The sequence below is a fragment of the Nelumbo nucifera genome, chromosome 2, assembly GCF_055504915.1.
Source record: "Nelumbo nucifera cultivar China Antique chromosome 2, China Antique-T2T, whole genome shotgun sequence".
NCBI classification, from domain to species: Eukaryota; Viridiplantae; Streptophyta; class Magnoliopsida; order Proteales; family Nelumbonaceae; genus Nelumbo; species Nelumbo nucifera.
This window is the reverse complement of record NC_142650.1, coordinates 3,144,688-3,156,159: the sequence shown is the minus strand read 5'-3', so window position 1 is coordinate 3,156,159 and position 11,472 is coordinate 3,144,688.

The window sequence follows — 11,472 nt, the reverse complement described above, 5'->3', positions numbered from 1 at the left end:
TATTTTTTTTATTTTTACATTTTTTACTTATTGTTTTTCTCTCCTTTTTTATTTGTATGTTTTTTTTATTACTTTTCTCTTTCCGCCATTTATCTCCCCTAAGTCTCCCATGACATGTCCGAGTCTATTAAATCAGTCTATCGATTCCACATTCCCAATTTTTTATTATATTACTTATTCCTTGTCCTTTTTTTTATTCTTTAGATTGAGTTAATCACATCCTCTCGGCCAATCACTCTTCCCTCTCATAATCTACAAACAGAGTTTGTTCTGGTATCATATGCTCATCACCATTCTTCATTCTCTCATTCTCTTTTTCTTTTCATTATTATTTTTCTCTTTTTTTTTGTTATTATTATCCATTACGGTTCTGGGAGACTCAGCCGAAATAATCTTTGAATCGACAAACCCAGTTAATTTGAAGTATTAAAGGTATTGTATTCGAATCAAACAGTTGATAAGGCAAACACAATAGGAAAATGCAATGTTTAATCACACCATTCCCTAATGAAAATACTGCAAGACTTCGATTGACCCAAAACAAGGAGTAAATAATTAACGGCGAATAATAGGAACCTGAAGAATTTGAAGCATGAAGGGATATCTAAATAAAGAAAAAAAAAAGAACGATAATAACATATAAACAAGGGCGTATTTCAATCCTTCTCCCTTTTACATTCGTTATTGGCCAGGGAATTTACAGAGAACAGCTCTTCAGAGTTTCATCACCGTCTCTGGTAACTTCTACAGATCCTCGTCATCCCATAGCAAAACACAAAGAAAGAAAGAAAAAAGGATTAAAAAAAAAAAGAGAAAACATAGCGAGAAATAAGGCTTACCTGGGCTGAATGTTGGCCTGAACACAATTACTGGAGCAGAGGAGCTTCAGTCTGCTATAGTCGGATACTGCTAGCTGGAACAGAAATGATCTCCACGAATTGTAACCGGGAGCATGGTGAGAAGAAACGATTCCTTGGATGCAAGTTTTTCCCAAGCTGAGAAGAGGGACAGCTGGGATGATGGATATTATTTTGTGACTTTGCTCAGCCGGTGAAGAATATGGAGAACGTAGAATCGATGAGCAGTCGGGGAAATCCAAAAATGTGAAACACACCAGTACGAATGATGCAGAATGATGAGGAAATCCAAAAATGGTGAGAAATCACCAAAAGCAGGAAGGAAAAACAGGTCGGCGTTGCTGCTAGATCCTCTGTTCTTGTTGGGGAAATCAATTAACAATATACAGAAGGGATGGGTCATTTTATTCATTGCTGTTTCCGTCACTATGTCGAGTGTCAGATGTTAGGAACGATGAACGGTGTTCGGTCGACTCTTCAGTTCGTTGGAAGAGATGGGGAAATCAGTCCAGTCGACCACTGGCGGCGATGACAGGGAGGGGACGCGAGAAGACGAAGGAGTAGAGAACGAAAAAGGGGAAGGAACAAAAGAGAGGGAGAGCGCGGGCGGACGGAGAAACCGCCGCTGCCCAGAGTTGCAACGGCGGTGACTGATAAAACAGAGGGAGGAGGACGAGAGAGAATAAGAGAAATAATTCATTCTAGAAGATCGCTGAGGAAGTAGCAATGGATGAGAGCTGGAGAAGAGATTTCACGTGACGAAAAACTTCACGTGTGGATTTTTCGCACGCGAAAAAAAATCACGTGTGGATACCCAATCCTGCGTGAAGGAAAGGCCACATCGCCCAGGCCCTTCCCAGCTTAGTATATAATAGATTTAATCATTTTTAATTGAACTTATCCATATTACTTGATATGTGATTGTTTCCAATCTAAGCTTGATTTTGAATATAATTCAAAAACGATGGATGAGACCCATTTCAATCTCGATTAAGCAAAGTAAATTTAAATTTGGACTTATTTCATCCGTCGGGATAGCTAGAGAGATGTAAAACGGGCGGTGTCGGGTGTGACTGGCCTGTGCAAATTGCCTGTTCAACCCGATATGGTCTACGACCTAAGCCCGTGCGGGCCTATGCCATGCCACGGGTTGGGTTGTGGATCGGATCAAAGCTATTTATTTAAAAATAAATAAATTTTTAATTTTATATGAATTTTGATATATACAATAATTAAATAATTAGTATAATAAAATTTTATATACTATATATTATTATATAATTATAATTTATATAATAAAAATATATATAGACCATGCCTGGCTGGGCCACGGCCCGCTCGGTCATGCCATGTTAGCCCAGCCTACGGACCTAAAACCCCAAGCCCAACACGGCCTACATGATCGTGTCATGCTTGGCATGACCCACAGACTATCATGTCAGACCGTGCAAAACTGGTCCAAATTAGTGTCAGGTTGCGGGCGGCACGAGCCGATTTACACCTCTAGGGATAGCAGTGGATGAGTCCATGCGAGTTTTGTAAATTTTAAACTCTAGGCAGCTTCTCAAACCTCTCAACATGTACCCTCCTTAAAATTGCAGATTGGATTTTTAGAATACAAACCCTCTCATACATGACCATCAATTATAAGGGTGCAAGTTAGGCGGGTTGAATTGTATTTATGGTCAACCTAGGCCCAATTCTAAGATTTGGGCCTAAGGTTCAAGCTCGAACCAACCACAAGGTCCAAGTCTATATATAAGCATAAATTCTTGAGCCCAAACCCAACCCAGGAACCAAAAATCTAAGCCTAGCCCATATAAAATTCCAACCTTAGTTAATTCAAGCTGGGCTTCGGCTTGCCTAATTTGCACCTCTAATCAATTTTTGTCTTCCTTCAAACATATCATTAATTTGGACCCAAGCCTCCAACCATCGCAAAGGTCTCCTCCCCGTTGGCACAAAATGCGCAAATGTTGTCTTTATTCCTTTGATTTCTTTACTAGTGAATGATCCCGTAGGGGAATAAGTAATGTTAAATTTACATTATGGAATTAATAATGTTAAGTTTATATTTATTAATCATTTCAATAATTATTAAAATTTCAATAAATATTTATTTCAAAATAGTTTTTCAATAATTATTAGAATATGGACAGTTTTATTTTATTATGGTACGTAGAAGGTTGTGGATAACCACTTTTGCATTTTCTACATTTTTCTAGGAATGGGTTGAAAATGGTGGTAGTGGGTTGTGGGCTTTAGTAGAAATTTCTCAGAAATTGCCACGTGTCAAATTTTCTAGAAAATGAAAAGTCCACTTGTTCGAACGGTGTTAGTGGGTTGTGGGCTTTAATAACAATTTCTCAGAAAATAACATGTAAGCCACGTGTTTGAATGGTGGGGTTTGTGCCTTCCTTTAATATATATACTAGCGGAGGGGGCCCTGCGTTGTAGGGGCTCGCTCATAAATTATTAAGCTCGAGCTCTATTTGAATTAGAGGCATGAGCTCGAGCTCAAGTTATGCTCGAGTCAAAAGCTCGGAAGTTCGAGCTTGGCTACCTTTGATTGCAGGTTTCTCAAGTAGCTTAGGTGCTGAGTTGAGGTCTCCCTCGATTACCGAGGTGCCAAATCAATGTCTCCCTCAGTTGTTGAAGTGTCGATATGAGGTTTCTCTAGTAGGCAAGGCATCGAGCTAAGGTCTCCCTTAGTTGACAAGGTGCTGAGTTGAGGTCTCCCTCAGTTGTCGATGTGCTGAGCCGAGATCTCTCTTAGTGACCGAGGTGTCAAGCCAAGGTCTCCCTCAGTGGTCGAGGTGTCGTCTAGCTTGAGCTCGATGTGAGTTAAAGACTTGAGCTTGAGCTCAGAAGTTTGAGCTCGGCTCGGCTCAAGCTCAACTATTTTTGATTGAAGATCCCCTAGCAACCAAGATGTCAAGCTGAGGTCTCCCTCGATTGGAGAGAGAGTGGCATTCTTGTAATTTGTAAGAAAGAGAGAGAGAGAGAGTTGGTAGGAGAGAGAGTGGTATTCTTGTAATTTCAATGAAAAAGGCAAAAAATACTGTTAGATTTCATTTCCCTCATCCTTAGGCCTTCTTACGTACACATTATATATATATATATTAGCTAAAATATGTCTAGATACATATCCATCTAAAGAGGTGGATGCGTGTAGGTAAATTATTTATCCTCCACAATTGCTTCCACGATGGACTCTCAAAAGCCAGGGCAGCGACAAAAGGGTTGAGCTTCCTTTTAACATAAAAACTTATTAGCAAGGACTTATGCGATACATGGGCTTTGTTAAAGCAATTCTACGCAATAAAGTTAGGTGGTAAAAGTTGGGTGTACCCAATTTAAGCCTAATTAAATCAAAGTTTTTGCACGTGTTGGGTTTGAATTTTTGAACTTTAAGATGGGCTTTAGTCAAAAAACTTGAGCCTAAACTAAAATCAAAGTAGGCTATTTAAATATTTATAATAACTACATTTTAAATAGTTAAAATAATGAAATAATGTAATAAATTTCTTTAAATTAGAAAAATAATTATAACATAATATTGAAATTAATAATAATTTAATATATTAGAAAACTAATAATGAAATTATGTAATAATAGTATAAATTATGATTTTATGGATAATGAAATTCAATAAATAATTAATATTTATATTTTGAATATTTTACATATTATTTAAGTATTTAAAAATACGTTAAATAACAAAATATTTAACATAACTATATTTTAAATAGTTATGTTAATAAAATTATGTAATAAATTTAAAAAAACTGAAAAGTAGAGAAATAACTATAACATAATATTGAAATTAATAATAATTTAATATTTTTATATAATATTATAAATAACCAATTTCACTTATATCAAGTAGTAATTCGAGAAAATAACTTTCAAACAAATAATATTTATTAATAATAATTTTAAACTCTTAATCTGTATTTATTATATAATTATATATACTAAAATTAATATTTATTGTATTTCAGTAATTATTTATTATTTTTGTGATAAATGTATGTTCAATGATTATGTATAAATTTATTTTGTTTTGTTATTTAATAGAAAACTTTCAATAATTATTGGAGATTATACTATTTATTGACTAAGTTAATATATTTTTAGTAGTTATTGTATTTTTTCATTACCAATATATTTTCAATAATTGTGTATTTCTGCTATAAATTTTCAAGAATTATTGGAGATTAAACTATTGTTATTTATCAGATACGAAACTATTAATTTAGTTGAAATTATGATTGTTCATGAGCTTGCTCGGTTCGGTCATATGCTATTTGGCCAACCAAATTAACATGGTCAGGTTTGGGAGTTGGCTAACTGAAAGTCTGAAACTGATTGACTTAAACTTAAAGATTAAATTTAATTATAAAATTATAGTGCAATTACTAAAAAATAGATTTATGATATAAAACATTTTAGATTTAAGAAGTATGAGAAATTTCCCATTTTTCCATATTTAAAATAATATATATATATATATATATATTGATGTTGCGCAATCCGGCTGCTCCCAGCTGGAGGTGATTTGGCTTCCAGTAGACGACGGACCCAGTTGATCTGCAAAACGCGAATCAAAGAACCCGGGGTTGCTTAACCGGCAAGGTCGCTCCGATGCTTAAGTTAGTACTTGGTTGCGAGCTGATAGCTTAGAATGCAAGAGAGCTAATGAGTAGAGATTATGCGTGCCTTTCACCCCCGGGGGGTGGAGCCTTTATATAGTGGAGCCTTCACAGGTTTCGCGGGGCAGTTCCGAGATCCTCGTTATGATGAGGTCCATTTCCGTGTTAATTGGGGATAACGCTGCCAACTGATAAGATTCATCACTTTTGCCCGAATCAGACGGGGGGGGGGGATAATGCTTGCTGTTACGAGGCGTGATCCTGTGAGTTGTGGAATCTGGTGGCGAGATCTTCGGGGTTGCCATGCAGTGGTCGGTCAGTATTACCCAAGCTAGTGCCCCTTGGATCCGACCTGGTACGAATGTCGAGGTGCCTTGGGACTGAGGTGGTCCTGATGCGATCGTGCACTGAGGTGAACTCGTCCCGAGGTGGTTCGGTTATTTGAGCTCGATCGGTTGCATACGGTGTGTCAGACTGAGCTGTCACCCTGCTAGTTAGGTCGTGTCCACGTGTCCCCCTATTACTAGGTCGGGCCAAATCACCGTACATCAATTGCCCCCCACTCCCCGAGCTAGGGGTCTCGACCCGGTGCGAGGAGTTCATAACGAGCCAAGGGGATTTGGTCTGAGATCCGGGCAGCTAGCCAGATGAATCACAGGTTGGACTTGTTCGGCCACCCGGCTCAACCAGGAAAAACCTAGGTTGCGTCTGGCCTACGCGCGGATGTCACACGATCTATAAACTCCGCGGACGTCAAAAAATGCGCTAAACCGATTTTATTCTCGGGGGTCGCGCAGCCGATTTTCCTAGGAGGCCCCGTCTTCTTCCCGAGGTCAGGATCCAGACGACTTCAGTCCTTCTACTTTGACCCCAGATAGACTGATGTACTTAGTAGCTCGCTATCGTCTTCCCGATAGCTTAGTCTTTAGTCTTCCCTTAGGTTAATATCCATGGGCTCACGATCACCATGAGCTCGCGGTCTTTGAGGAGCAACTCATGGTCGGGCTGTGTTTCCCGTTTCACCCCTTCATCATAGAGGTAGTAAAGTTTTTTAACATCACCATCGACCAACTACACCCAAACTCCATCCGGAATATAGTTGGTACTATCTCCTTATTCCACACGTATAACCGTCCTTTGTCTCTAGATACCTTTAGCTGTAATTGTGCAATCAAGAGAAATTCTGCTTGTCTACGCGGGGACGTCAGACAAAGCTATTACATCTCTCCTCGGCCTGGGTTCAAAATCCTATTCGGCTGCCCGAACAAGGTTCCGCCCTGGAAGAGGAGATATTTCATTGTCCAAAATCCTGAAGGGTGGTCTTTCCCAAGTCACTGGAGGGTGGCTATCAAGGATTCCAGGGTGAGCTTAGATGCGGAAACTAGGGCAGTTATCAACTCGTGGAGGGACCTCAACCTCGAAATGAAAGATTTCTTGGCCGAGGAGAAGCTTGTGCGAGCTGGTCTGAGCCCTCCTGGTAGGTTTCCACCTTGGTTTTTCACTTTAAGGTTCTCTTTACTTCGCGGCTAACCTTTTGCTCTTGCAGTTACCATGCCGAAGGTTAATGCCAATGACTTTCTCAAGAGCGTTCAGAGAGGGAAGAAGAGGAAGGCTTCGAAGAAGCCTCTTCGGGAGGCTGATCCTTCAGCCCCTGCCCCATCCGAAGTCCTTGCCGTGGAGCCAATCTCTTCCGAGCTCCCCGAGGAGGAAGTCTGTCCTCAACCCCCCATAGTGGACCTGGATGATGACCAGGAGGAAGGTGCTCAGCCTCACGAACCGGGGAGCACTTCTGTACCCGAGCAGGAAAGCGTCCAACCTCACAGGCCGGAGAGAGCTTCTGCACCGGGGTGCAAGTCCTCCAAGGAGAGCATAATGACTCTTCGGCTTGGAAAGCGCAAGAGCACGGATGCCGTCTTTCCTGACGAGGTCGCGAAGTGGGCTGACATGTCTACAACCATGCTCGGAAGCCGAGCTGCCGGTTATTGCATGGTGGCAAGTATCTTACTTTACATTTTATTCTTTGTCAAATTCAACTGTACTTACCTCGGTTTTATTTGCTAGGTGAACTCTGCCATTCATTCGTTAATGTGCCAGTCCGAGATCCGCCTGAAGCAGGCGCGGGATGCCGAGAAAAGGGCACAACAGCTTCATCGTGAACTAGACATAGCTCGGGGCAAGATACTTCGGACCAAGAATGGAGCTCGAAGCTAGCAGGAGCTGATCTTGGTCATGAATGAGGGGAAGGAGAAACAACAGGAACTAATCTCTGCACTGACCAAGGAAAATGAAGCAACAGGAGCAAATCTCAACGTTGACCGAGGAGAAGGCAAAGCTTCAACGAGAGATCGAGAATCTCAAAGTGACGATCCAGGAGCGGACTAAGATCTTCGAGACCGCCATCCAAGAGGCGTTTGCTGAAGAAAGAAGCCACTCTATCAAACACTTCAAGGAATCCTCAGAGTTCCACGATCTCTAGGTCAAATATGGATCGAGCTCCTATCGTTCTGGTTTCAAGCTGTGTAGGTACTTGGTGCGACAGAAGTTCCCTGATCTTGATCTCAGAGTCGTCTCTATGTCGGGTCTTACCCCCGAGGTGGCAGAGGCGGTGAACGAAGAGCCCAGCTCATCAGAGGAGGAAAGCAATGACGAAGTCGAAGAGACGGGCCCTTCAGGTCAAGAGGACGTGGAAGAGCACATGGAGACCGACCCGACTGACAATCCTCATGAGTGATTCTGGATTTTTCTTCTTTCTGTGTTTTGGATGTACGCCCCGAGGCCACCGAGCTCGGGTTACAATGAAATCTTTGTACCTACACTCTTTTCATTAATGAAATACAAAACTTTTCAAAGCAATCATTGTGCAAAAATATTCTAAGTGTAAATGACTCCTGATCTGGGCAACAAGTGTATAGGTTACCCGAATTGTCGAGCTACTGAGCTGGACAACAAGTAAGGATAACCAAAGTAAAAATTTATCTAAGTGTTTGTTACCCCAAACTATCTACTTGAACTATTAGTAGGGGCACTTTACGTAATGTATGCCGAGGTGAGCGACATTGCAGGGTATATACCCGACCTATCCACGCTCGGGCTGCTCACTTGAATGTCGGTTGTCCCTAACGGGCCCAACCTGTTGATATATGCCAAAGTAGACTAGACATCGTAGGTTTCACACCTGAGTTGTCTACACCTTAAGGCATTAGAAGTACTTTGCCTATGCCGAAGAGGCGACTAGGACTTATATGCCCATGCCGAGGAGGTGACTGGGACATATATGCCCATGCCGAAGAGGCGACTAGGACTTGATCGCCCATGCCGAAGAGGCGACTGGGACTAATTAGCCCAAGGCGAAGAGGCGACTAGGACTTATATGATGCCGAGGTCTTTTATCAGCTCGACACTTTTAGTCCTTGGACTTCTGGGAGTGACTCGTAGTCTGCTTTCCAGTTTGACGATCACAGGTAGTATCGCCATAAATTGCTGATGTTCCACGCTCGAGGTACCTGTTTTCCTTCTAAGGTTTCGAGCTCGTACGTACCTTCCCCGAGTACCCGCTTTACTCGGTAGGGACCTTCCCAATTCGGTCCCAGCTTACTGACATCGAGCTCAGGCACCATAACTTTCCGAAGGACCAGGTCTCTGACACGGAAGTGCCGCTTCTTGACCCGGGTGTTATAGTATCGAACCACTCTTTGCTGGTAGGCTGCAGTCCGGATATATGCGAGGTCCCGTACTTCTTCCACCGGGTCGAGGTTGGTATGGAGCTCATCATCGTTTGCCTCTTCGTCATATGCCTCCAGGCGTAATGTAGGCACCTCGATCTTGGTTGAGATTACCGCTTGTAGTCTTCACAGTAGTTCGATAGACCCATAATACACTAGGTAGCTCGTCTACCCATAGTCCTTTAGCTCGGGCTAAACGGGATTTTAGTCCACGAGTTATAGCTCTGTTCATGACTTCCGCCTGCCCGTTTGCTTGAGGGTGTGCCACCGAAGTGAAATTCTTCTGTATCCCCATCTTGGCACACCAGTTCTGAAACTTGATGTATTCGAATTGTTTACCGTTGTCAAAGATAAGCACCCGAGGTAGCCCGAAGCGGCATACTATATTCCTCCAAAAGAAGTTTTGTACGCTTCAAGCTGTGATTATTGCTAGGGTTCCGCCTCCACCCACTTCGTGAAATAATCCACTACTACCACCAGGAATCTCCTCTGTCCTGTCACTGGCAGGAATGGTCCAAGAATGTCGATCCCACACTATGCGAAGGGCCATGGGCTAGTGAGGTACTTCAGGTCGGCAGTAGGTTGGTGGTGGATGTTGGCGTGCATTTGGCATTTATCGCACTTCTTGACAAGCTCGAGTGTGTCTGCCTTCATCGTGGGCCAGTAGTACCCCTGTCGTAGCACTTTCTGGGCGAGGGCTCCCCCCCCCAAGTGTCCGCCACACAGGCCTTCATGAGTGTCGCGAGAACGAGCTTGACCTTTGAGGGTTGCAAGCAGCGCAAGTTGGGGAGTGTGTAGGATATTCGGTACAGCCGTTTGTTTACCATAATGTATTTGGCTGCCTAGTGCTCTACCCTTATGGCTGCATTGTGATCTGTAGGGAGGGTCCCGTGAAGCAGGTAGCTCACGAGTAGGTCAATCCAGCTCGACTCTGCTTGTGCAACAGGAGTGACCTCTTCTGCCCCCCCTCCCCGAGAATGCTGGGCCGAGGTAGGTTCTCTATATACACGGTCCTCATGGTGTTGCTACTCGTGTTGGCTAACCGGGACAAGGCATCGGCCTCAGCGTTCTCGGACCTTGGAATCTGCTTGATGAAGTATGACTGGAAGCTGCATAGAACTTCCCTGACCTTGGCTAGATAAGCAGCCATGGTGGGGTCGCGAGCTTCGTAATCGTCGGTGACCTGGTTGACCACGAGCTGGGAGTTGCTGCAGATGACGACGTTATTCGCTTGTACTTCGTTTGCCAGAGAGAGCCCAGATATTAGTAATTTGTACTCCTCTTCGTTATTGGATGCTACGAACTCGAACCGAAGTGCGTACTCCAGCTTCACCCCGCTTGGCCCGTACAAAATGATGTTGTCTCTGCTTCCTTGCTGATTAGATGAGCCGTCTACATGGAGGATTCAGGGCTCCTCATCCCAGGTTGGCTTTACTCTAACCGAGACTGGTGCCACACTGGTTGAAGCTTCCTTTTTGTGCTCGAGCTCAATCAATTCAGGGACTGCGGTGCTGAAGGTGCATTCTACAACGAAGTCAGCCAAGGCTTGGGCCTTAATCATCGTCCGAGGTTCATACTGGATGTCATACTCGCTGAGTTCGATGGCCCACTTTGTCAGTCTGCCAGACACCTCGGGCTTTAGTAAGATTTGCCTCAAGGGTTTGTTGGCGAGACGACGACGGTGTGGGCTTGGAAGTACGGATGAAGCTTCCGAGCTACTATAACCAGTGCGTATGCCAATTTCTCGATCTCTGGGTACCTTGTTCCTGCATCCTGCAAAACTTTGCTGACATAGTAGATGGGTCGTTGAACCCAATCTACTTCTTTTATCAGTACCGAGCTGACCACCTCATCACTCGCGGAGAGGTACAACTTCAAAACATCTCCCTCCTCGGGTCGAGTCAGAACTGGGATGCTAGCTAAGTAATTTTTCAGCTCGTTGAAGGCGAACTAGCATTCTTCGGTCCATTCAAAATCCTTACTTTTTTTAATTGCCTTGAGAAAAGACAGGCAGTGACCTGTCAACTTGGACATGAAGCAGCTCAGAGCGGCTATACGACCGTTCAGCCTCTGAACCTCCTTCAATTTACGAGGTGGCCTCATATCTAGGATGACCTTTATTTTTTCAGGGTTCGCTTCAATGCCATGTCAGTTAACTATGTAATCCAGGAATTTACCCAAGGTGACACCGAAGACACACTTGTTAAGGTTTAACTTCATATTATATTTGTGCAAAAT